The following is a 26,329-nucleotide window of genomic DNA, read 5'->3' as shown; positions in this document are numbered from 1 at the left end:
CTAACCATGGGAAAACATGTATAAATTGTTTCGACTCACTGCATTCAAAACCAATGGAAGTGAATTACAAAACTGCACTTCTTGCATTGTTGGACTGAAAGGATATCTATTTATCATCTTATAAGACAGCTCGAATGATCTTTATCTGCTTTGCCCACTTTCTGACCCAAATTCAGGGTTTTTATGGAAAATTGCAGTCAGTTTGATTGATGAAATCCAAAGATGTCTAAAATGGCACCAAAGATCTCCAACTGTGCAGACTCCAACCGAGGGCTTCAATGTTGGCATTGTTCCTACGAAAAAAGTTGAGAAAACGAGCAAAAGTTAGGGAATTTCTGTTTAAAAACTTCAAATTTCAATGAGGATCCCGAACCTATTATCCCTATTCATGGGGCGAACTGTGTGAACATAAAAGTATTTCCCACACACTGCAAAACAACAACAACAAAAAACCCCTTAGTATTAAGCCGCGCCATAAACCTTCTTTGTAAAACGCTGAATAACCCTGTGTAGAAAATAAACCCAGCCGTTCCCGTTTAGAAATCAAATAAGTTTAAATCGTATAAACGGGAAGCTCACAAGAGGAAGTGTTCAAAGCGAGTGGGAAAATATATATATATATATATATAATTTCATCCACACCTCTGAAATGAAAGAGAGCCTTAGTTTAAAATTCGGAGCTGCAATAGAGGATGATTTTTTAACCCGATACGTATCTTCAGAGGGTTGAATCCAGGGTTTAGAGGTGGCAGTTCGGCAGGAGAAGCTCTTTTCCCAGCCCTCCTGGTAGGAGGAGGGTGTAAACCGGTGCCTGCCAGGATTTAGCCAGCAGCACACTGAGCCGGGGGCTGGGGGCTCCGCAGGCAGGTGAACGCTCGCAGCCCCCCCTGCACCAGCACCGACTCGCTCTGGACGTGGCGGCGGCACAGAGCCCGGGCGCTGTTCGGCCACGGATCGGTTTGTCGTTGGCTCCCCGTCCCGTTTAGGGCCACACATTATTGTGGAATACTGTCACCTGCCTAATTGTGCTAAATGGCCACCTCCTATTATTAATAATAGCTGGAACGTGGCTCCTAGACACGTTACCAAGGCTGGGAAGCTGATGAATGAAACCCCTACTAGGGAAAATCTTGGTAGCTGTCTTCTGTCGCATTACCCAAGGGGGCCGACTATAAATCTTCCTTCATTTTAACCACGTTTACCCTCATACTCCTCCAGGCTAGGGATGCTGTGTTAAGATTGCACTGATGTGCCAATGCTTTGGACCAGCTGCTCCTAAATACAGACAAGTCCTTGTCAATTAAGCCATTGAGGAGCAGGGCCTGGGAGCTCTGGGGCATTTTAGCAGGCAGCAGTGTGCAGCCCCAACAATTAGCATCCATTTTGAAGGGACCTCCAGGGCACAACTGCACAGGCAGGGAAGAATCAAAACACCAGGCAACTTCAATTCTGAAAACCGGTCACATAATGATACTGAACAGACTGGCTGAGGAGAAGTGAGCCAATCTTTCTTGGGAAGGCCATTTACCCGCTCCCCCAGCCAAGCTGTAGGGCCGAGGCACGCCGCGAACCGCAGAGTCAGAGGAGATAAATGAAGACATTCATTTGCCTGTGTGAGCCGAAGTTTCCTTTGGCGGTTCTTCTTTGTAACTCGGTGTCACCTCAAGCAGCTGGTGGCATGCAATGCTCCCATGATCCTGGCCTTTGGCCCAGGCGGAGCTGGACAAGGCAGCCCGCTCCAAGGAGAAGAGCTGCGATGTCTCAGGTCAGAGAGGCCACGCTACCAGTGGGACAGGCAGAGCACTAGGAGTTCAGCTAAACAAAACCCCGAGGGGATTAGGGAGCCTGGGGGATCATTAGCGAAGGTATTTGCTTAAGTCATTAGGAAGCCGGTAGCTAAGGGAAAAAAAGGCTTGTTCCACAAGGCACCTCCTCAGAATTGCAGGGATGGAAATGCAGAGGATATCACAGCGCAAGACTATGTGACCCTACCAAGTTCAACAACAGAGCAAACAGCACATGCCATTAGGGACGGCAGTCAACCGGGAGGTAACAAAGAGGGGAGGGCACCGGCAAAAATGTTCCTGTATTAAATATGGAAAAGTATGGGGACAAGGGCAGGGGTCAATGAAAGTCAACAAGAGAGCAGGCTTAATGATAGAAAGAATTTAATATCAAAAATACATAAATCTGCATGGGAGGCAGCCCCAGAATAGGCAGAAAGGAAGGCAGCCTTGGAGTCAACATTCACTTGGTAATAGAGCCAGAATGGATAGCGCCAGGTTGTTAACATTTAACACAAAAGTTAGCGGGGAATAAAGGACGGAGGGCCGGCTCCTTTAATTGTGGGTCCACCGAGAGATTTCCATATGTCACACTAAATGGATAACACCAGCCCCGCTCCGCAAGGCTTCTGCCGGGGAGCCCCGTCCTCGGCTGCCCCCGCAGCCCACCCAGCCCACCCAACCCACCCCTCCTTTAACTTTCGTTCCCGATTATTTATTTTTCATCCGTCCCTCTCCGCTCTCCTCCGCGGAGCTCTCGACCGGGGCCGAGACAAAGGTCTGGCCCCGAGCACCGGCGGGGAGCGACGGCAGAGCAGAAAGGAGTGAGAGCGGAGGCTTGCGGGGAGCCCATGCTCCCCTGCCGGCCCTCCCCGGGGGTCGTGACTCGCCGCTGACTGTCGCGACATGAAATCTAACTTCTGCCGTTTTATTAACGTTCGGAAAGCGCCTTAAAGGACAAAAAAAACAGGGTCTGAGGAACAAGGACCCCGCTCCCGGTTCGGCAGGGCTCGGGGAACCGGGCGGGCCCGGCTGCCGCCCCACTGCGGGGACCGGGACGGGGCCGGCTCGGGGGAGCGCACGGACCAGGGGACGGCGTGAGCGGGTCTTCACGGACCAAAAAGAGAAGGGAAAAAAAAAAAAAAAAAAGAAAAAAAAAAAAGGAAAAAAAAAAAAAAAGAAAAAAAACCGCCGCCCCCCTGATCAATACGGCAGTGTTTCCGCGCTAGTTCAGGAGGTCAGGCGGGCGTAGACACAGCATGGAGAGTTATTTATGTCAAGTCGGGTTATTGTAAACGAAATCCAGCAAATTGCACATAAGCTCCTCGGGGCCGCCAGTGGGCTCGTGGGCAGAGGTCAGTGTCAGTCAGTCTGTCCATCCCTCTGGAGACAGTAATTGTCCGGGGGCTGACACCGCGTCGGGGGCGATAGGCGGCTCCATCCATCTCCATCCAGTTATCCCGGCGCCGGGGCCGGGGCTGCCCGCTGCTCCGCGGGTGCGTGGCACCAAGCCACGGCCGGGCTCACTCCCGGGAGTGCCACGGTGGGAATCCCACGGCTCCCACGGGCCGTGCCGGGCGGCGGAGCTTCCCCCGCGGCGCCCCGCGCCCCCCGCGCCCTGCACCGTGCCTCGCCGGCCTCCGTCATCCAGCCCCATCGCTCCCCCATAATCCCTTTATTAATAGGGAAATTCTTCCTTTCTGACAATTTAATAGTCCAAAGTAATCATCTGCGTGACATTGCCCATCCGTCTTCTCAAAAGAGAAAACAAAGGGGATGTTTTTTTCTCTGGGCCTCTCCAGATCCTTTTCTATTTTGAGAGAGGCTCCCCACAATGGGGTCCTTATGAACCATAATGGTTATGTTTATGAAGCCAGCGATACCAGTGTATGAAGACAATTTTATGCCTAATTAGAAAATGATGTAAGCAAGGGGGAGACAAAGAGGGCTTGTTTGCCGTGGCTGGGTCCCCGGCCATCACTCCTGGGCGAATATATCGCCTCTTCTGTGCCTTACGTCCACTATTTTTGTAACAGCTCGTCCATTAGCTTCTCAAACTGTTTATGATATCGTGGACAGTTAGTAAAACAGCTCAATTTAGCGGTGGATTAAAGCAATTTTGAAACATGTTCCGAAGGGAATCGCACGGGAGGCGAAGAGCAGCCCTCCCCGCTCCTATCCAAGGGGACTTCACCTCTGGGAAGACTCCAATAACTGCAACCCCAGCCCCACTCGATTAAGGGATAATTTTTAATATATATGCAATAAATGTTCACTTTGTTAGATTGAATGACAGACAATAATATCGGCAAATCTTCATATCCATCCATTACCGGCAAATGAGCCGCACAAAGAACATATTTACTTTTGATTAATTTATTTGCAGACTCTGTTTGATAAAGCAATAACTATTTGGTTAAACTTGACATTCGGTCTTCGGGGGGTTATCAGACCAATTCCCTCTCGTTCGAGGGTGATAATAAAGCTGTTTAAATGGGATTAATTATTAATTGGTTGCAATTAATTTCCCCTCTTCTCCGCGTCGACAAACAATGAGGATCACTCACTCCCAAACAAAAGGCTGCCGCAGGAGCATCCTCGCCCCATCCATATCTATCTGGCTGTTTGTCCGTCTGTCCCTCTCCATCCCTCCTGCTTCCTCTACACGGCGCCTCAGTTTTCCTCTCCGAAGCGTTCTATCTATCCTGTGGCAGGCCGATTCTCCCTCTCGGGGAGCGGAGAAGGGGGTGGCCGGGCCGCCAGCCCCGCGGCCGCGGTGACGGGCGCGGGGGGAGAGCGGGGCGGCCCCGGAGCTGACCGGGCAGGGATCCCGGGACGACGGGCCAGGGGAGCGGGTCGCTGGAGGACAAAACTCCCCGGCCTCAGCCGCGGTGATGAATTGCGCTGGGGGAGAAGAACAGAGCTCCTCTCTCCCCCTCTCCCTGCCTCTGATGAATGGGCCCCGAGGATGGATAGTCCAGAGTGTGTTATATCTTCATCAAACTGTGAAACCCCTCCCTTTACTAATAATCTGTCACAACTTTACAGAACACACACTGAGACCAAAGGGAAGCCCCTGCCCTGCAGCCTGCCCCTTCCCTCCCCTGTCAGGAAGGGCTTTCTCCGGGCAGGGAGCAAGGGGGAAGGGGGGCTCCCGCCGCCCGAAGCTTTCCTCGGCCGCTGCTCGGCCTCTTCCCCCTCGGCTGCCCCAGGACCCCCCTCCCGAAGGGCCCCGTCCCCCGGCCGGGGACCCCGCGGCCGCTGAGCCCGGTCCCTCCCTGGCGGCGGCGGGACGTGCTCGGGAGAGCCGGGGCAGGGCCGGCCGGTGCGAAAGGAGCCCGGCAAATCCGCCGCTCCCTCGGCAAGATTTTTAGTGCCGGGAGACACGAGGCCGGGAGGGGGCAAGCCACCCGTTTTCCCTGGGCGAAGGGGGGAAAAACGGCTAAGGCGGGACTCAGCATCCTCCAACAACAGCCCCAGCTCCTTCCGCTGGTGTTTCGCTCGGACACGGATAACTCTCCCTTTTCTCTTGAGTATTTACATTTAAAGCAGATGCGCCTTCCAGCAGCGATGTCCGCTCCTCTACTCTAGGCAGTTAAAAGCAACAATCAAACCTAGTTACCTAAGAGGAGAGCGGCGGGAGGTGCCGTGGGTGACGGGCGGCGGATACCCACAGACACCCGTGTGCCCGCGCCCCGCAGCTCCGAGCCCTGCAGCGCATCCTCAGCCTGCAGCCCCGGAGAGCTGCCCGCCGCTCCCCCCGGCTCTTTACCTAGAAAAAGGGTCGTTCCGGATTATTCTACTGTTAGCAACAGTCATTGCTCTGTCCGGGAATAGTTTGAGGCGTAAAACTGAGGCAGTGAAAGACATTAGTCTAATGGGGTTTGTCGTGTAGAAGCTGTTGATATTATGTTGTCATTCATCTCATTTAAAGTCCGAAGAAATGCATTCATGAGATTGTTTCTTTATTTTTTTTTCCCCTTTCTCCCCCTTTCTTGCTGTTTTAAAAACATCGCTTTCTTTGGCTGTTTGCTTTAGGGGCTTTTCATCTGCGTGTTTCAGATAAGAAAAGAAATCAGATTCTTTTATTTTTCGATTGGATCCGAATTCCTTTTGATGTCCCCATTTAGTGCCTTTGACTTCTCCTGTGAATGGCAGCCTTTTGTTGCCGTCCCACATGCCCTTTAAGAAATTCTCCCTTAAACGCCTGGTACCCGCTGATGGATCCGTTTTCAAATGGACCAGAAGGAAAATGCAAGGAGCGAGAGGCCCGTTTCCTTAGTAATTGCTCGCGTTTGGGTGAAAATGCAGATATTTTTGTCTGATGTGGGAGTATTGGGAGCAAGAACATCAGCAGGGGTTTAACACAAAGATTGTCAGCTGCGATCTCGCCGCACAAGGCGAGCAGCTCGCTTGATTGCCTTTGGTGTCCAGGTTGCGGGATCCTCCAAAAGTGGGGAGCGACGTGCAAACCCCCCCCCCCTCCGGCGGCCGGAGCCGCGCCGGCGGAGCGCGGGCAGGGTCTCCGCGCCCCGGGGGGGCGACCGGCCCAGCGCCCCCGCCGCGGCTGCCCTCCTGCCCACAGCCTTGTGCACCCCTGTCTCAGCAGCATCGCTAGCAAAAAAGAGATGATGCTTGTGACACCCCCCCCCACACACTTATATATATATATATATATATATATATATACGCGCGTATATCTTCGTATGAATAGTTGGGTGGACGGGTGGACGATTGCCTATGTGTATACTCAAATACTGCTGGCGCTTAGGAAAGATTCGCGTCGCCCAAAATTACACTTCGGAAGAAACTACGGTAAAATAAATTCGCCGTCCGAGAGCGCAAACGCTCCCGTGCTCCGAGGCTCGGCAAGCAACGAGGACACCGCACCCAGCCGAAGGTGATCAAAAGCTAAAACTCACAGGCATTCCCGAAACATATTTAGTTTCGATCTTAAATAAGGAGCTTTCCCCCCCATTGCGCCTCTTTGAGCGTTAAATATCTGTGAAATAACCGGTAAGAGATTAGAAATCGTTTTCGAGAAAGGACTTCAAGGTACGTGGGGCAGGATCAGCCCCGTGTCCCGCAGAGATCCATTCGCTAAGCCGGAGCCCGTTTTCTCCTCCAAATACAGCATTTTTTTTTCTTGCCACTCGCCAGGGCTACATCGTTGCAAAACCATTTCCTGACCGTTTTCATTTTTTCCCCTTTCTTCGTATAAGCTCTCCTCTCTTACACCATTATGTCTCGGGACACTGAAGGATAATTAAATGTTAACAGAAATAGCAAAAGGTCGGATACATGACAGAGCTATTTGCTCCCACCCAGCAGAGCGCGGGATTTCGGGGCTGTGAGGGGAAAAGGCTGGGGTGAGCCTTTGAAGGGGACCCGGTGAGCCGCACAGGTTCAAGGGACGGAGAGGCTAGGTCTCCCGGCAGGTAATGAAATCTCAGCCCCCCGCTTATCCTTCTTTTTTTTTTTGGCAAGACACTTCAGAGGCCGACCTGAAAGCATCCCTTTCTCGTGGGGAGCTTTGCAGGACAGATACTTTCTCCCCCCAAGCAGCAAGAGCTAACCAGGGTCCTCCAAGTCATCTATTCTCCAAGGAAAAAAAGCTCGCACTGCGACAGAGGGGAGAAAAAGAAAAAAAAAAAAATCGAGCAAGATTTTCTTTAGAATACAAATGTGTGAGAAAAGGTTGCGTATATTTGGAAACAAATTTGTAGCCAGACATAATATTTCGATTCTGCAAAGACAATGGCAATAAGAGCGGAGCGAAAGGTGCCTTACTTACGTTTTAGGCGAGCGCCTTCCCTTCCGCACTGACCTGCCTCCTGTGCTGTAGATTATTTTATACATTTCTCCCAGATACACTTATAAACAAGTGGAAATTTTGCATCCTACCCGCACCATTTTATACATGATGAGCCATCAGTAATAGGATTATTAAACAAAAACCGTCTGAGGCGCTGGCGTTAACCTTTTTTAAAATGGCTAATTAGGTTTTGCACAGAAAAATTAGATTTAACATTGCTTACATTGCCTACATTTTCAGTTGATGCTACAATAATTTGGGGGGTAGGACGGGTAAAACAATTCGAAGACATAATAAAAAATTAACTATTTTAACATACATTATAGGTCCCCTACACTAGGATAAGGCAAAGAATATTTTCATGATCAAATATTATATACATAAAACTAATTATCTCTCGCTGCTGCCGCCATCAATTACGCGGGAGAAGAGAGCGGCGCAGAGCGCCCCCTGGCGGCCGGCCGCCGCAGCGCGCCTGGCGCAGCCACACCGCGGGCTCCTTTCCTCTTTCTGCCCCTTCTCACATTTTTTGGGGGAAAAAATGACCTTTTAATTGACCTACGGCCAGAGCCACATTCGTATCAGAAAATAGGGAGGATGTTGGTTATTTGATCTGGGCTGTTCTCCGTAGAGATAGTTACGACAGATGGTAGAGAGTACTTGTGAAAGTAACACATTCTAGACAAAGAGATCTCTCTCCTTTCTTCCTTCGTTCCTTTCCTTTTTTCTTTCTTCCTTTTATTCCTTCCTTCCTTTTATTAGTCTCTTCCTTCCTTCTTTCCTACCTTCCTTCCTCCCTCCCATCTTTTCCCCCTTCCTTCACACTTTCGTCCTTTCCTGCTCCCCTTTCTCCTTTCCTTCTCCCTTTCCTTCCTTCTTTCTCCTTTCCCCCCCTTCCTTTCTCCCTTCCTCTCTCTTTACTTCTCCTCCTCTCTCCCTGGAGAACCCCATCAAAGTTGCCCTTGGCACCTTTCCCACTGCGTGGGCTTTTGTGTACCCACACGCCGGGCGCGGAGGAACGCCACAGCCCTGCAGTGCCCACGGGTCCCTCCCACGCGCGGGGCTGCGCGAGAAGCTGCTGCCACCCAGTCCACCCGGGTCACCGCTTGCACGGTCGGCTCTGCCCGTGGGTGCGGATGCCTGCCCTGCCCCGCACCCACCAGTGACCTTCCAGTGCCCACCAGCAGATGTGACACGTTGGTGGGGGGTCAGGAACATAGCCCCCCTGGCGCTCCACGGCATCGAGCAGCCGCACATCTCCCGCCCGAAGGCGCTCGGGTGCTGGCAGCCTCCGCTGCAGTGGTCACCGGATTGTATTTGGGGAGTTTTTATGAGAGCCGAGTGATGGAGAGCTTTCCAAAAAGCTCAGCGATGCAAGGAGAGGCAGGTCAGCAAGCGCATTCAACCCACTGCGAGTTTCCACGTCGTCCCTTTATCCTGCCGCTGTCAGGAACAGCGTTTTCATTTACTCCTGCATGTGAAAACGCTCACAGGCAGCCAGCATCAGCATCTTAATCTCAGAAGAGTCTGCAGATAATCTGGGGGAAAGAAGCCCATCTTTAATGCCTGATCTATTCCCTACCCTAGCTCTTTACCGGAGAGAGCTTGCTTTCCAGCGTGGTTTAGTGAGCAACACGTAGGCCACCTAAAAGGGCCATCAGAGAATGAAAAAGCTGAAACCAGCTGAAAAATGTAGACAGTTTATCTGACACAGCAGCATTCATGGCTAAACTGCGCGCCTGCTTCTCATCTATATCATGGGCTGCTGGATTTGCAGGACCTTTGCAGGGAAAGGCAGGAAAATGGGGACATCTGCCCTTTGCAACAGCAGCAGGAAGCAAAATACATCAGAAGGCACTTGGCTGAGGCTTTCTGGAGGTGGGGAAGATAAAAGACTATCAGTCCTTTTGAAAAGAAATCTCATTCTATCAGAATAGATAACAAGGTCAGCCAGTAATATGTGAAGGTGCAGCATTTAGAACAAACAAAACATTATTCAATTTAACATTTAAAATGCAACATTAAAAGCGTTCTATCATCGTATTAAACATTGACTATCTAAGCCTACTCTGGAGGCACAAGACTGTCCATTTTTACAGGTTGCTTCTTCCTCTATGAAGGCTCTACTGGGTGTCACGTAACTTCCCAATGTCACCAGCCAGGCTCTCCATTATGTCTGTAGCATTTAGTTTCTCTAGGACCACGCTTTGTGCTGCTCCTACAGCCTCATTTTTCAGCAGGGAAGCCCCTCCGTTTTGCTGCTCTAAGGCTCCAGGATGCACTCAGTGACTCCTGCACTAAAAGCAGTATTTGGCTGAAATCTAGATTACAAAGATGAACAGCTCAATACTGTATGGAGATACCCAAGCAAGCTGTAAATGAGTATATCTTGCTTTGACTAATTTAGTCTTCTCAGAGAGCTTTATAACTTCTAATTTGAATTATCTTTTTTACAGTATCTTTTATGGCACCGTACTAAGATGTGTAGGCTTACCCCTAGGCAGCAGAACGATCCTCAAGACCCTTCTCTGATGCATAAGCATCATGGTTTATAGGAAGGGAGAGAGAAACACTATAGCAGCTTCCCACCTATGTGACCCAGAACATGTGTTGCCCTCCACAAAATCTGCTGAAGTAACTAAAATATACAGATAACTGCATTTTCTCCACAGGCATATAAATCTGTTTACCAGTATTTCAACATACCTGCTGGTGTGTATCTCCCAGATAAGCATTACTGGCACTTATAAAGTAGGTAGCTCCCCACCTTATTTTCCCAAGAAGCAGGGTCTGGGGTCGAGGACAGCACACACCTGCTCCACACCTCCAACATACTGTATTGCAGTCTCTTACCTGCAGGTTCCTTCCCCTAATTTCATCTCAGGCTGTTTTGAGGGACTCCGTAAGTTGATAATTCAGTCATTGGTTTTCTGTAGCAGCACCCTTCTGTGCAGAGACAGACGGTACTTAATAGATTGTATATTCCCCTATTTGCAAGCTAATATTCACTTAACCATCCAGGAAAGAAACAAACCCTTTTGTACTCAATCATTATCAGTATACCAACAATAAATGGAAAAGGTGAATCATGCATACTTTTTGTTAAAATACAGGCCTCTCCTACCTTCACCACATACAGCATTTATCTGAGCAACATTCGGCAATGTGTTACAGACAGACATTTTGAAATGCAAATATTTGGAATATAAGACCAAAATGTCCTACCTTTCTTTCAAAATTTGTTGTATTACATTAAGCATGCTGCTGCTAGGACAGACTACAAATATATCGAGCTTAACAACTTTCTTTAAGGACCCTAAATCTTGGTATACAATGCAGAAGGTTTTTTATTGAAAACAAACAACTGAAATGGCCCATTAGGACAGTTAGCCCAGAACCCTCCCTTGCCAGGTTCATTGCTTACAGTCAGGACCAGCAGTATAATGCAATTATGTGGCTGTGTACTGTGCAGCATCTTAGGAAAATATATCTGATCATATGTCTGTTTTTCTCTGGTAAAAAGAGCTTGTGGACAGCTTGATGGCAGGATATGGCTGGTCTTTGTGTGTGGCGATAGCCAGAGTGATGGTAAGAATTAAAGACTAAACACTGTAATTGCCTGTGATTTTATTTGTTTTTGAGTAACATTTTGAATAATTTTTATATCTAAGTGGCCTGTATTTGCCTATACCTATTCAATTGTTACAGTGATTGTTGGCAGTGTTTTGGCCCATTCCCAGGGATGAACATAATTTTGGGGGAAAATATGTACCTGGGACTGTTCCCAATAAGTAGTCCTGGCAGAGTATACAGGCAGGAGTTGTATTTTTGTTTGTATTGTTTTACCCATACACCCAGAGAACACCTGGCCCATTTTACTTACTTATGTTGACAGTCATTTTCTCATACAGTCTTTTATAAACACCTGAAAGAAGGAGTAAGTTCTTCTTATCCTGATTGTCTCATTTTGAGAGGATCTTGAAAGGTTATTAGGTAAAAGCCTCAGACCAAATAATTTCCTACCATGCAGTCAAACATCAAGAAGAAATTAATTCCACTCTGATGGAGTCAGAGTTTAGAGTATGAATAAGATTTCATTTGGTTATAGCTTTTGTAAAAAAAATCTTGCAGCAGAAACATTTTTAATTAGTACAGTAATTATTAAGATATCAAGAGCAATTTGAATCTTGAGCAGGAAATATCCCTTATGTTGGGAAATTTATTTCAAAACCAACAGGAATTGCGTATTGTTGATAGGCTTGATTTCCCCAGTTAAAATGTCCCATCGATAAAGCCACTCTGAGACTAGTGCATGAGATGGAGGAAAAGGGTCAGCATACAGAGTTTGCATTACCTCTGTGGCTTCTTAGTTTCAGTAACGGGCAAGAGCCAGGTTTGCTCAGGATAAACCAGAAGGTACCTGTGTATTAGTGTCTGGGTGATAACACACAGGCTAGGTAGTCTATACTGCTAAATGAAAAAGGACTAAGCAGTGTGACTGAGTCCAAATGACCAAACAATTTGTGTTCACACTCCTCTCTGGATTCTTTGCAGATTTGCTTTGGAGAAAGTTATTGGGAGCAATCTAAAGCAGAAATAAGGAGCAAAGCAGGAGCCAGCAGTGTGGGCAATCTATCACAACCGATCAAATTCACTTTCTGAATCTTTTTTATTAAACAGTTTAAATGCCCTCAGTGTCGCCCTGACTACCCTGGATTTCTAGTGCAATGAGATATGATGGTGTAGAATCATTACACGAATCTGTATCATTCACATTTATACTTCCTATCCTGGTCCAAGGTGCACATAAAATCTTCAATATAACTTTATCTAGAGACTGTTGGATGGCTGTGGAATGGATTGCAGAAAGTGGCCAGGAGCCCACGAGTTCCCTAAATAGGCAGGAAAAGGATCTTTGCAGATAGGTCTTTGAATTAAGATTGACATCACATTTTGTAAGGATGTGTTTCAGCAGCCTTGTTAACAGGTATGATACTAAGGCACAGGCGTGCTGTCATTTATGCTCATCTAATGATGTAAGTCAGTAGCACAAAAGGAGTGAAATTGAGCCTCCTCATCCATGGCTTCTTGCTGTAGTTTAAAATGTGACTCAAACTCAATTTAATCTAGAAAAATATTTGTCTTTTCTAGTCGCTTTTACTTTTAGACTGATAAACACACTGAATTGTGTGGTGATTTTGTTACCTAGACAAGTATCTATAAGGAACAAGTATGAAACCACTAAACTGATTTTCACTTATGATTTTAAAACAAGATTTCACAGTAGGTCTCTAGAGGCAAGATCTAACCAAAGACTAATCCCAAGTCACCTAACTGTTTGGTATTAGCCGTAGGAACTTCATTTTTCATAAAATAAAGCTCTATTTTGATACCAGATGTTAATGCCCTCACTCAAACTGAGCTCAGCTGATAGCATTATTGAAAAAGATTTTAGCAGCTGATAGAAACTGAAGTACTATCTCTATTTCTGCATAACTAATACATATGGCAGATATCATTTAAAGTATTTCTCAAACTAGATGTCTTGGTACTCAATACTCAAATAGGAAAGAAAAACTATTCACACTGATCTCCAGAGCAGAATGAAATCAGATGGCCACTGACTGAACAAGTTAGGTTCATGAAAACAATCTTTGAATATTATGGGTTGAATATAAAGAACGCACAGAACAGATCAAATCCAAAATGCAATACTGTATTTCTATTCACTGAGTATCAATGTGCCCCTTTTATCAGTCTTTCAGAATCCGAGGAAGTCGTGATTAGATGGCATGAGTGTTCCATTTTCAAAAGAATAGATAAATAGCATGAAAGTCCCCTTAAGAGTTTAAGAAAAAATCCCCCCCCCCCAATATTTCTGGTTCCTAGTAAACTTTGCTGTTCTCTGAGAAATACCATTCCGTCAAGATATCATGCAATTCTACATCTGCAAATGCCAGAAATACTCAGATGCCAACACCACTGAAAAAGTCCTTCAATATATTAAATGCTTCTCCTAACTACCCTTCTTGTCACAAATATTATTCACTATTCATTTCTAGTGACCTTTTTTGCAGTGTTAGATTGGTTTATACTTTAAACAAGAAGAATCTTAGTGTGAGGGTCTCAAATGAAATTTTGTGAGATAATTATACAATAAATGATGAATAGAACTTAACACTACTATTTTGTGACCAGCATCATCCTGTGCTTTAATGCTTTTATTATTGCCACCTCTAAAGGCCACAAATGAAGCTACTGAGATTTTGCTGAATGTTGCACTTGCTCAGATGAAAAGAAATCTTGTTTTTTTTTTTCCTGCCTGGGCTTTTGCAGTCTGAAGCCCTGGCTGAAGTAAGTGGGGTCATATTAACCAAGTTAAGCACACCTGTAAGTTTTTACTGAAAAAATACAAATATAGTGCCTTGTTTAGTTTTCAAGATCAAACAGTAGACACAATCCATTTTCTGAATAATTAGGAATCCTGATTGTCATGAACAAATTACTTAGAAGGCACGGTACAAAATTACTGTTCCAGTACAGATGGAATACAAATTATCAGATCATAATGCTCTAAATCTCCACTAAATCAAATCCCAAGAAAACTACAGAAACAGGAAATTCACCCAAGTTTCTTCACCCATTTATTATGCAAGAGGTCTTACTAACATCAGAATTCCAAAATAGGTTTCAGAAATAAGTTTACTAGCGATTTGTTGCTTTATTGAGGTTGTGCTCCCCCCCTAGTTTGTTCATTCACTGGGGTTTAGTGAGAGAAAGACTTGAACTGCATTTGATATGATGTCCTTATCACAATTGAATCAATTACGAGGTTTTCCAGCACTGACAGGGACATAATGAAAACAGATCTGTCATCTGAGCTTGCTATCTTTTGTAGAGCAAAATATGGCATCTTCGGAAGACATAAGAAACCACTGCTCATTCTTCTAGTGTAACATAATACAACTGATCACTAACCATGTCTTCCCCTTTAGCTACTATTTGGTTCTCCATTCTCATTTTTATCAGTTTTGCAGCATTTTGTCTCTTCTGTGGACCATGCACTGGTACACAGGATATTATCCTGATCAGAGCATACAAAAGACATTTGTGTCCTCATGATGGGCATATATTTGACCAAGTAAAAAGCTGTTTATTTTCTTATGCTATTTTTTTTTTTCAGGTATTGAATGACTATTTTAAATTATATTCTAATTAGAAGCAAAACCACTTTAGGAATAGAATGCAATCATTTGATGGTTCACTAATAAATTTAACATTAATCAGAAGTTACAGTTAGAAGACAGAGCTACACTTTCTCATTTATATTCTTTTTTAACTCTCCTCTGTTTGAGATTTGAACGACTATTTTCCAGTTTTCCTGCTAAGCGATAAACCCTCTGATAAGCACTATGCAAAGCCAAGACAAATGAATATTTGATTGACACAAGTTTTATCTTATTGCATGAGCTGATGCTCACAGGTGAAAAGAATTAAATTTTATGGTTTATGCCTGAGGCAGCTATGGTTTAAAACTGTTGTAAAATAACCTGATCATATTTACTAGTCAGAAGTGGACACTGCCACCATAGAATAGTAGACTATCATTAGACTAGCAAATGTTATCGATATTCATATTTGTTTGGGAAAAAATATTTTTATTTGTTTCTTTTAAGGTGAGGCCTTCATAAAAGCAAGTACACTGGAAAATATTCTTGAGGAAGTGGATTTTAGATAGGACTGTAGTTGATTTGGGCAGTCAGACCTGTTATGGTTACCATGTTTTGAACTCTACAGTTCTGACAGCATCCTTATCTTGGCCATGGACAACTCCAGAAAGTTGGTATCCTGTTAATTGGATGAATAATTGGTGTCCTGGCCAAAAGTGACACATCTTTATTGTGGATTTCAAAAGAGAAAGCTCTGTGACCTGCTCTCTGTTCATATTTCAGGCTGTTAGTATAGCTGTACCTTAGGCTCAAAGCATCCATATGGTACTGAGGAAAGGCTGGTTTTGGGATTACAGCTGATGAACAAGGTTATGACTTGTTTGGCTTGGATGGTGCTCAAAATAGGTCCGAAAGGAGGCCAAAGACTCAGATCTGACCTTTGGAAAGATTCAGTGAAGTTTTAGAGACTGGTGTTTGGAAATTCTGATGAAAGCCACGATTTTACCTTGTGCTTGGACACAGCACTGACAGATCTTTCTCCTGTCTGGTGCCTTTTTTTCTACACACTTCTAAGAGGCTTTTTTTCCATCCCTGAAGTAGGGGGCAAGTTTTTAGTAATATTTTAATCATTTGACTACGGAATCCACTATGGCATCTCACTTTAGTCACAGAACCTCAGAGATGTTTTCTTCCAGACATCTTGCAAAATTGTTTTGCCTCAGAAATTGCAGAGTACGTTTTTGTTTTGAGATTATTAAAAAAAAAAAAAATCACAGAAGAATTAGATTTCCAACTGTTTGAATAAAAACTCATGGTGGAGATTTTTGCTCTGAAAAAATAATCATCATTTAGAATTTTAATATATCAGTACTACCTGCATTTTTTCAGGTAAAAATGAAAATAGCAGCAGATCTTGAAGAATGCACTAACCACTGAGATTTTCTTCATTTTGTGGATAAATACCTAATGTCCTTTAAACTAAAACAGTAAAAACAATCATGTCTGATGTTGTTTCATGCCTCCCAGTGAATGGATATAATTAACTGAAACCTTTTAAGGATGAATCAAAGAATTTCTCCTTAACATCTTGGGAGGAACTGTCTGGGTTGTCAATTTGTATACACTTACTAAACTCCATTCTAAGAGTATTTAGATATTTTATTTCCGCTGTTCTCACTGGAAGGCTATTTCAGATTCTGATTGTTTGGTTAGGAGGCTTTTTTTTGTTTCTACTCTAAATACATGAATAGCAATTTATACACATTTGAGGAGAATCATGGACTCCAGCAACTCTGTAAGAGTCAGAAATCGAAATCCCTTTATTGCCAATACAAGTGCGTTTATAAATCTTCCTAGCAACTGATCACACATAAACAGAAGGCTTGATTGGTTACATGCATTCTTCACACACTGTTCACACGTCTAAGACTAACATTTGATTGGTTATTACCCCCTGTCCATAATACACCCAACAACTCATTGGCTACAAGTTAGTTACTGCTATCCTAAAGCTTATTGGTTAGTTAAATCTTACAAGCACAAACACAATGTTCTGTACACTTTTAGCTCAAGGTAGAAAACTTTCCACTGTTTAAGAAATGACCAGCTGTTTCCCATCAACCATAGCCTGGCACTTTTTCTTCAGGCAGATCTCAGCATCCTTATCTTGTTTTTCTACATTCCCGCTTGCTACTTCCAAGGCTTCTGGCCGATGAAGGTCAAGATGTTCTCATCATTCACCAGCTGTACAGTGCTCTCAGTTTAACCTCCTCTTTTTGCATCCCCTCTGCAATGCAGCCAAAGTCTTGTTTTTGTCTAACGTGACCATTGTCCTCCAAAAAAGATCCCACACACATTTATTTTTTATCAACTTTAACTTAACTAATTGCATGCCTGATCTGTTACCTGACTAATACAGAACATTATCGTCTACTGACCTCTCATAAAACCAGCTACTCTTCTGAAGAACACAACTCTCTAAACTTCTGCTTCAGTTCCTTATTCTTGAATTTATGTTGCCAGAACTGTACAGTGTGTTCTAGATGAGGTTTAATCTGTGCTACACACAATGGCAGTAATATTTACCTATTTCTTCTTACTGCCCAGAGGATCATGTTTATCCCTCACATTGCCTATCATTCTGGCAACTCATATCTGTGCTTTGGTAGTCTGGTACCTTCAGCTCCACCCAGGTCAATTCCAGATGATGCTTCTTTCTACTAGCAGTTTTCTTGAGACTACATGGTTATGATTTTGTATTTAGTACTACTGAATTTGATCTTGTTTCTATTTCTCAAGCCCTTGAAGCCATCCAGATTTTTTCTGCATGATAAAGAGATCTATTTGTCTTGAAGATACCTCCTATCTTTGCAACACTGCAGATAACCTTATCTCCATACTAATACCTATGCCATTATGCAATTATGAGCATAACGAACAAGAACAGCCTTGCAATTTATCTTTAAGGAACTACATTAGTAAGTATCCAACAGTCTTCCCCTTTTAATCTTTGCCATCTTTTCCAGAGCCAGTTCTTTACTAACCTGCAGTTCCTCTAATACCCTTCTTCTCCATTTCCACTAGCAGTGCCATGCAGCATCATGACATTTTTTTTAACTGAGATAGATGAAATCTACTATATTTAATTTTTATAGAAAAACAACTCCATTTGACACTTTTTTTGAATTTATACTGACTTTTAGCTGATATACAATTTATTTTTTAAATGTTTGTTACATTAAGAAATCTCATCCACTATGTTTATTTCCAATATCTTTTTCCTAGTATGTACTCATTCAGATCTATGCGAAGGTGGTGGCATCAGTAGCAACCTTCCTGTTTCCTACTCCAGCAGGCTACACTACCTAAAATTGAGATCTTTTTCCTCCTGGCCATTTTAAGAGACTGGGGAAGGAATTACAGACATCCTGCTACAGCATATGTAAATTTTATTTTTTTTATTTCACCTTTACTTGAATTCCATACAAATGACCTCACTAATCATTTACTTAATTTATTGATAGCATTCCTTGCAAAATATAAAAAGCTTAGATATTTATCTAAGCTGTGTGATAAATATCTAGCTGTGTGGTGTGGTCGACATGCTGGAGGGAAGGGATGCCATCCAGAGGGACCTGGACAGGCTGGAGAGGTGGGGTTGTGCAAACCTCATGAAGTTCAACAAGGCCAAGTGCAAGGTCCTGCACGTGGGTCAGGGCAATCCCAAGCACAGACACAGGCTGGGTGATGAGTGGACTGAGAGGAGCCCTGAGGAGAAGGACTTGGGTGGTATTGGTGGATGGAGAACTGACTATGAGTCAGCAAGTGCACTCACAGATCAGAAAGCCAACTGTATCCTGGGCTGCATCAAGAGAAGTGTGGCCAGCAGGTCGAGGGAGGGGATTCTCCCCCTCTGCTCTGCTCTGGTGAGACTCCACCTGCAGTGCTGCATCCTGCCCTGTGTCTGGGGCCCCCAGAGTAAGGACATGGACCTGATCAAGCGGGTCCAGAGGAGGTCATGAAGATGATCAATGGGTTGGACCACCTCCCTTATGAGGACAGGCTGAGAGAGTTGGGGTTGTTCAGCCTGGAGAAGAGAAGGCTCAGGGGAGACCTTATAGTGGCCTTCCAGTGTTTGAATGGGAGCTAAAGGAAAGGTGGGGAGGGACTCTTTATCAGGGGATGTAGTGATAGGACAAAGGGTAATGTTTTTAAACTGAGAGAGAGTAGATTTAGATTAGATGCAAGGAGGAAATTCTTTCCTGTGAGTGTGGTGAGACACTGGCACAGGGTGCCCAGAGCAGCTGTGGCTGCCCCCTCCCTGGCAGGGTTCAAGGCCAGGCTGGACGGGGCTTTGAGCAACCTGGTCTGGTGGAAGGTGTCCCTGCTCATGGCAGGGGGTTGGAACTGGATGATCATCAAGGTCCCTTCCAGCCCAAACCATCCTATGATTCTATGATCTTCTGTTTATTCTTCAATTTATTTTAAACCATATCAACTTGCAATTTTTTAGTCCAGAGTTATTTTCAATAAATGGTTATCTTACAGTGTTTGTATTATTTCCAAAACCAAGGCTGATGCAGCAGACTAGCTTGCTGATGCAGTATTGATGAAGAAATTTGTGAACTGTCATACTTTGGAATAGTTGCACTGTATGGTTACAAATAACCTGTACTCTTTCATCTGTATCTTAGAAATCAGTGTTTTTTATAATGATGGAATTCCTGAGAACATTTATTCTTTTATTAACCTTCACTGTTACTCATCACTTTAATTTCTATGAATCCTGGAGTCCTTATGCTTCAGTACCCCTTAGCAACCATGCCTGCTATTCCATCATGTATTTGTTATCCTGACAATGGTGCATGTCACACCCATCACTAGTTGTTCCAGTTTCTTAATTTTTGCTGCTTAAGACCCTCACTTTTTCACAGAATCATACAAATATTGACTGGAAGGGATCCCAGGGGCCAGGTCATCCAACCTCCCCCTTGAAGGACCATAGCTGAGTCTTGAAAATCTCCAAGGATACAGATCCCATTACCTCCGGGCAATACACTGCTGCCTGTAAATTATTCTCTCCTTTCTTATTGTTCATCTCCCATTTCTCAAGCACTTTCCTGTCACTAAGTATGCTACCTGCTACACCTTTCTTAAACTTCAACCTTCTCCTGACTAATGTTCTTTTCTCTGTTTTAATACCTTTATTTCTCTGATTTTTTCTACTTGTGCTAAAATTGGTGCGCAAATTACACCTTTCCCTTTTCATTTTCTTTGTTCATTTTCCTTTTTATCCACCCAGCCAGTCTTAATCCTAGAATGCTGCTTAAAATCCTTAGCATGAATGACTCTTGGTCGCCAAACTTCATATCTTTTCTACCTCACTCATCATGAATTTACCTGCTGAGTACAACTTTTCATAGCTTCAGAGGAATTATGCTGAGCACTGGCTGGGTTTCTTTTCCTTTAAGCGCCCTTCCCAGGATATTCATTACCCATGAAGTCATTCAATTTTGTTACATCAGGTGAACTCCCAGAACTTTCTTCCAGCCTCTGTCAGAATTATTTCAAACTTTACCTCTGCACGTCGTTTCTTGCTGCAGATAAATGACTCTGAAGGAGTCACATGGCAAGCTTGCCAGACTTTTCAATATTTCAAGGCTTTTAATAAAGTTCCTCTTCCTAATGTCATCCACAAAGATTAAAACAAAGGTGCCAGACAAGAACTATTTGTAGTGGTCTTGGACAAACTGTAACGTAAAACTACCTTATTTATGACAAAGAAGACTTTTTTAAGAATCTCTGTTTTATCTTTTGATTAGGGAAAATGAGATCAAGGACACTGGCTTACTTTTCACTTTTCAGAAGTATGCAACTCATCAAAATTCCTATCAACAAGAACAAACGGTGTAACTCACCAAAAGTCTCATTAAACCTCAGTAAAGAAGCTAACAGTGAGTACAGACAGTTTTCTACAGACATGCCCTGATTTCCCTGTGCTTCTCTTCCCATGCCACTGACTGATACACCATTAACTTATATTTCTGAAGCTGTCAACCATGTCAATAACGACTCTCTCTAGATTGCTTATGATTTCCTTTCTACAATGCTAGATATCTCCTTTGAACCCTAAGCCCCCTGTATTTTAGCTTCCTAATAAAGTAATTACTAGTGGCTATATATAAGCAACCAAAGATTTCCAAAGAAGAAATGTAAGATAGCTCATTTCTGCAAAAGTCATAACGTGGGAGGCTGAATTCAATGAGAAATTATGAGCCTCAAAGAATACGCTTCCATTACCAGTCACTGTGGTCAATATATAAATCAGAAGCTTTATGACTGAGTGAGAAACTTATCCTTGACTTATCAGTAGACTATCTGACTAATTGGTATCCTTGAGGATTTTTATATCTCAGTAAGAACATTTTCTGGGATATGTACAGCTCAATTTCATTAAATTTCACGCCACTTCAGCACATGATTAGATCAGATTTAAATGGATGGACTTTACCTATGACTGTTTGGAGGGACAAATCTAATTAACCTGATTGTCTTTCCATGTATTCTTTATCTTTTCTAAGTTCTAAGCTCTTATTGATTATCAGTGCCCTCAAAAACCAGTTGGATAAAATATGCATATACTTTTTTTTTTTGGCAATGATTATAAACCTAGATTAATCTAATTAAATTATATAGAATAAAATAAAAAATAGAGGTATTAATTATATAAACTAGAACCCTTGGAGCATTTGCCTCCTATGTTTGGAATTGGGTATGCTATAAATGAATAAACACCGATGAATAAAAATGCCACCTTCCAAAAAAAAAGCAATAATAAATCTAAAGAAGACACGTCCGTTCATTGTGATTAAACAATTTAATATCAAGTATCAAATGTTAAAAATATTTCAACAGATCCATATCATGTAATCATCCATCCAGTTTTCTGGGACTGAATTCTGAATGGGGTTTCACAAAGAAATGCAGAAAGTTACAGATTTCAGAGTTTATCTGTTCAGCAAAGAGCTTTTGAAAATTTAGCACCTGGAGTATGTGGTAACAGACCAAGAAGAACTTATGTAATACAATAAATAAGATCACTGGAACCTACCCTGGTTAGAAAGACATGGCAGATTGTGTAAAAACTGTTCAAACTCAAAAGCTTCTCCCTGAAACCTCCTTTAATTTTAATAGGGATCTCTATATACACCTGTAAAACATTTACTGCCTAGATACTTTTGTAACAATTTTAAGTGCACAGATGATAGTGACAGATATGAATAAACACCTAAAGGTGCTTGTGGATGAAACCAGAGGCAGATTTGGGGGTGCAGAGAACAAAAGATGTGCACCCCCCACATTTGCTGTAGTTGTGAGAAAAGTTTTGTATGTGAATGGGGTGGGATTCCCCACATTCTGACTGGTACACTTACGTCAAGAGAAGTCTTTGGCCTGTGTCACCTTCAGATAGAAGCAGAAAATTTCTTGGTGTTTCATTTTCATTCAGCTTATACAGCTTGCAACCCTAATTATTTATCTGCAAACATTTGCTTACACTGAATGAGTGGCAGAAATGTAACCCTGTTCAATATCTCTGCTGAAAAAGACTGGATCACAATTTATAGTGTTATTAGTCTTTAGTTATTCGTCCAGTACTGTGTCAAGTGCTATTGTCGCCAAACTCTGTGGGTTTTTTGCTCCATTCATATAACAGACAGTATTTCAGAAAGGGAATATTTCTTTGCACATTTCTATGCATACATACAGCTAACATTCCTTGCATCATGAACTGAACTTCTCCTTGGGAAAACTCACAGCTTTGAAGTTTTGTCCATTGTCTTTTTATGCCCTTGTTGTAGCTGATGATTATTAGGAGAAAAGGAGCCTTTTACCAACAACTCAGTACTGAGTTCAGCATTGATCCACACACCTCCAGATACTTCTTCAGGCTTGCAAAAGGATGCTTATCAACCTTTCCTGCTGCGGCATGTCTAATCTGGCAGTACAGGTAGTCGAAAGTTCACATCTATAATTCACCATGTTCCTCCATTTGTTGATACAGTCTCTTGCTGCAGAATTCTAAAATCTTCCTAGCCTTCTTTGCATTTATTAAAAGAACACTTGCCCATCTTTCTTCCCATCCTTAAGTTTCCAATATTTTTCATGTCCTTAGTGGGTTTGGTGTTGCAAATAAAGTATACTTGTATGGCTGCTCTCTGATTCAATCACATGCCAAGTCTTATGCCATACCTTCAATCTTTAAAAAGAGATATATACATTTATCACAGTTCTTTGTACCATCTCAAGTTTATACTTGCAGCTTCTGTGTCACATATCTTAATAACACAGGGATATACCAAAATGCTGAAAGTTATGAAAATGCTGACACAGAAAGCAACTGGAAGGAATATCTTCCTATTTTGCACATCTTCAAGAAGGTTGTGGTTTCTCTTTTTCACTGCTTTGGCAGGCACTCAGTGATTAAAAGGGTAATCCTTCCAGGAAGGGTGAGTAAATGGAAACTCCAGCTGTGAGGGAAAAGAAAGAAGACCATGTTTGATATTGCTACAGACCATCGAGCAAAAATCACAAAGCAATCTGGTAGAGAGAGACAGAAGACTTCTGTTTCTTTTTCTGAAAAATGTAACAGGCTTTGACCCGATGTCCTTTATTGTTTCTTGAGATTTAGACAGCCAGCTTGAGATAACCACAAACAAGAACCAAATTGTTCATTACAACTTAGCATAAAAACTTATTTTAGCTTTGCATTATACACTACTGATACAAATAATGGAACTAGTTTGGCTATGAGGAACCGCAATCCTATCGACCTTGGAGGAATGTTCTCTCTTTTATTTGAAATAAATGAAAACTTTATACAGATGTTAGCAACAGTACCTTCTTTCAAATCAAGAAGGACAAAATAGATAAATCATTATCTGAACCTCAAGCGCTTCATGCTGCAAGGTGGTGAACACCACCTAAACAATGCTACACCAGCTTCTGTTAAAATGATTAAAAATTGAGGCCACTGGAGATCACAAAAGATTGCGTGCTTCTGACGGTGATGCTATTAAAAATGCAAAAAAAAAGTTCAAATTTAAAACAACCTGTAATGCAAAATACTGGATCTATAGATTATTTATTATGGTTGTCAAATTTATTGAATAATAATTGTTTTTCATAAAATACTTCCATAGTGTCTGTAATGAGGTTCTCAGTAATTAATTTGAAACACCATAAAAGACTCCTTCTTCTTCGGATATTCAAACTGGCTTCAAATTGCATATAATTTCATCTAAAAACACATAGCAACTAACAGGGAAAGTGGCAATGGGGACTCAGGAGTTGTGGATTCCATTTCTAGCACAGCTATGATACTGCATCTGTGCCTATAAGCAAATTACCCAAAGTCTTTACTGAGCATCTTACGAATAGTTATGTTGTGAGGCATTAGTAAACTTGCACTGTGTCTGGAGAGTCTCAGCTGGAGCTAAACAAATGCAAAGCATTGCATATTTTCCTGCATGTATTTCTAAAATATGTGAATTATTTTACATACATACTAAGGTGGTTTATTTTTTTTTTTCCTGAGACTTCAAAATGGATTAGTGGAAGTAGGTATATATGTTTGGGTGCAAAATGTCAAAGTATACCCCTTCCCATGCATAATTTTTTAAATTAAGAGAGAGCTGACCCCAGCTATCATTACTGACAATAATTTTCTGGTTGGTTTATAAATTTACTGGGTGGAAACAGAGAGATGTGTCAGTTACAATTTCAGATATTGTCTGTGCTGATCACATTGGACTGCCATGGAGGAGAAATGGGACTATATTGCTAATTAGGTAGATAAGTCCTCAACAACTACAAAGATACTCTCCTAAATACCTGAACTGTCAATCACCAATGAAAGCAAACTGGTGTCTTGATGGTCCAGAAGAATTCCCTTACAGCTGTTGGAAACCAAATCATTAATAACAGGGGAATCAATTTCTGCTCCTCCTCTCTGCTCAATCAGCAACATTATAGCATAGAAGTGGGAAAGGGAGAAGCCGATAGCTGACACTTGATTTCTTAAGATACAATTTATTGTCTTCTCTCAAGTTAAAGTGAACAGTAGTGTGGTTTGAATTGCTCAATAGGAGAGATTATATCAAACAAGAAGCAACAACAGATGCAGAACAAAAGTCAAGAGGAAAGTTGGGGAAAGGAAAATTTATATAAACCAAAGGGGACTTCCTGGCTGTAAAGGGCCAAGTGGGATATTCCTTATTAAGCTTTCCAAAGTATAGCATTTTTTAAGCCATTAAATTTTATGAATAAACAATGGTTTAACATTCTATTTAAATGAAATTAAGGCCAATCTGTGAAAGACAATTTTTGCTAAAAGAAGACACAGACTTTAGTGTTATGACTGATAGACAGCAAAACAGACTCTAGAAATGGTTTGCATGTGTATGTCCTTCCTAAATTACAAATGCTAAGAAATAAATAAGCATACACGATAAAGACATGGATTTGTCATCCTAGGTTCATTTAAGAAATACACAAACTTGAAGATTGACCAGTCTTTCTCCCTTGTGACATTTCAGTTTGGCAGCCTTAAACATCTAGTGGCCTTTGATGTGTATTTCTACCTTTCAGCTGCATCTAAATAAATCTCTTGGAAATATTAATATTTTATTTTGTAATAAAATAACCTGATAATGGTTAAACTTAATTTATTAGGGCTATATTCAAAGCCTTAATTTTTGTTTAGCATCAATGTTCATCAGTCTTTTTATTACACATTTGAGAACACCCAGCTGACACACTGAGAGTCATAATTCTCTACTGCCTTCTCCACCTCCACCTGTAGATAAAAGGTCCCAAAATAGCAGGTAGCTCTTGTGCCTATTTTGCAGCCACTTTAGCAAAGAGATGAGGGGTTGAGAAAATAAGTAGCAAATCAGGTTCTGCATCTTCAATTTAATAAGTGTTAATTAACCTAAAGCCTTAGTTTACTCATAACTGTTATGGTATTTGAATCCCTATCAGCTGATTCTTCTTTTGCTCCTTCACTGTCAACATACTTCATTACACATTCCCTTGATGTCTTCCTGACTCTCTTCCAATCAATCTTCAAGTTTAATCATTGCCAGAAATGAGGCTAATTGTGAATGTTGATTGCAACATCCTTGGTCACAAAAATACATTTTTTTTTTTTTTTTTTTTTTTTTTTTCTGTTAAAGAGTAATTGAAAGCATCTGGGATTAGAAACTGGAGCAGATGGGTTGGTGTCCTGGAACCGTTGCTGCCAGAAGGGGGAACCTGCTGCACATCCTTGAGAACAGAAACCCAGGTGTACAAACCACATGAAGCTACAGGAGCCCCAAACAAAAGTCAAAGGTGTCAGTCTTGAGGCCTGCCCTTTGTTTTCTTGTACTTGGATACCACTTCAGCCGAGTTACAATAGATTTACAGATTTCCATCTGAGAACAGAAACTTATTCACGTGGCTATCTGGCACAGATCATTAAAAACCTCAATCGATATTCAGACAAGGGTCAGATCAATGGC

General features: G+C 42.6%; 1 long non-coding RNA gene across 1 annotated transcript; it reads right to left on the bottom strand.

Annotated features, from left to right (window-relative positions):
• Positions 1-86: 86 nt before the first annotated feature.
• LOC116963193 lies at positions 87-7,706 on the bottom strand. Its single transcript, XR_004408016.2, has 2 exons — positions 7,579-7,706; positions 87-293 (listed from the first exon to the last, which is right to left on the bottom strand). It is a non-coding gene; the product is annotated as an uncharacterized LOC116963193 (long non-coding RNA).
• Between the last annotated feature and the right edge of the window lie 18,623 nt (positions 7,707-26,329).

The sequence above is a fragment of the Tyto alba genome, unplaced genomic scaffold (genome assembly GCF_018691265.1).
Source record: "Tyto alba isolate M040663 unplaced genomic scaffold, T.alba_DEE_v4.0 Super-Scaffold_6, whole genome shotgun sequence".
Lineage (NCBI taxonomy): Eukaryota > Metazoa > Chordata > Aves > Strigiformes > Tytonidae > Tyto > Tyto alba.
Note: the sequence above shows the minus strand (reverse complement) of the source record. Positions and strands in the feature narration are given on the sequence as shown.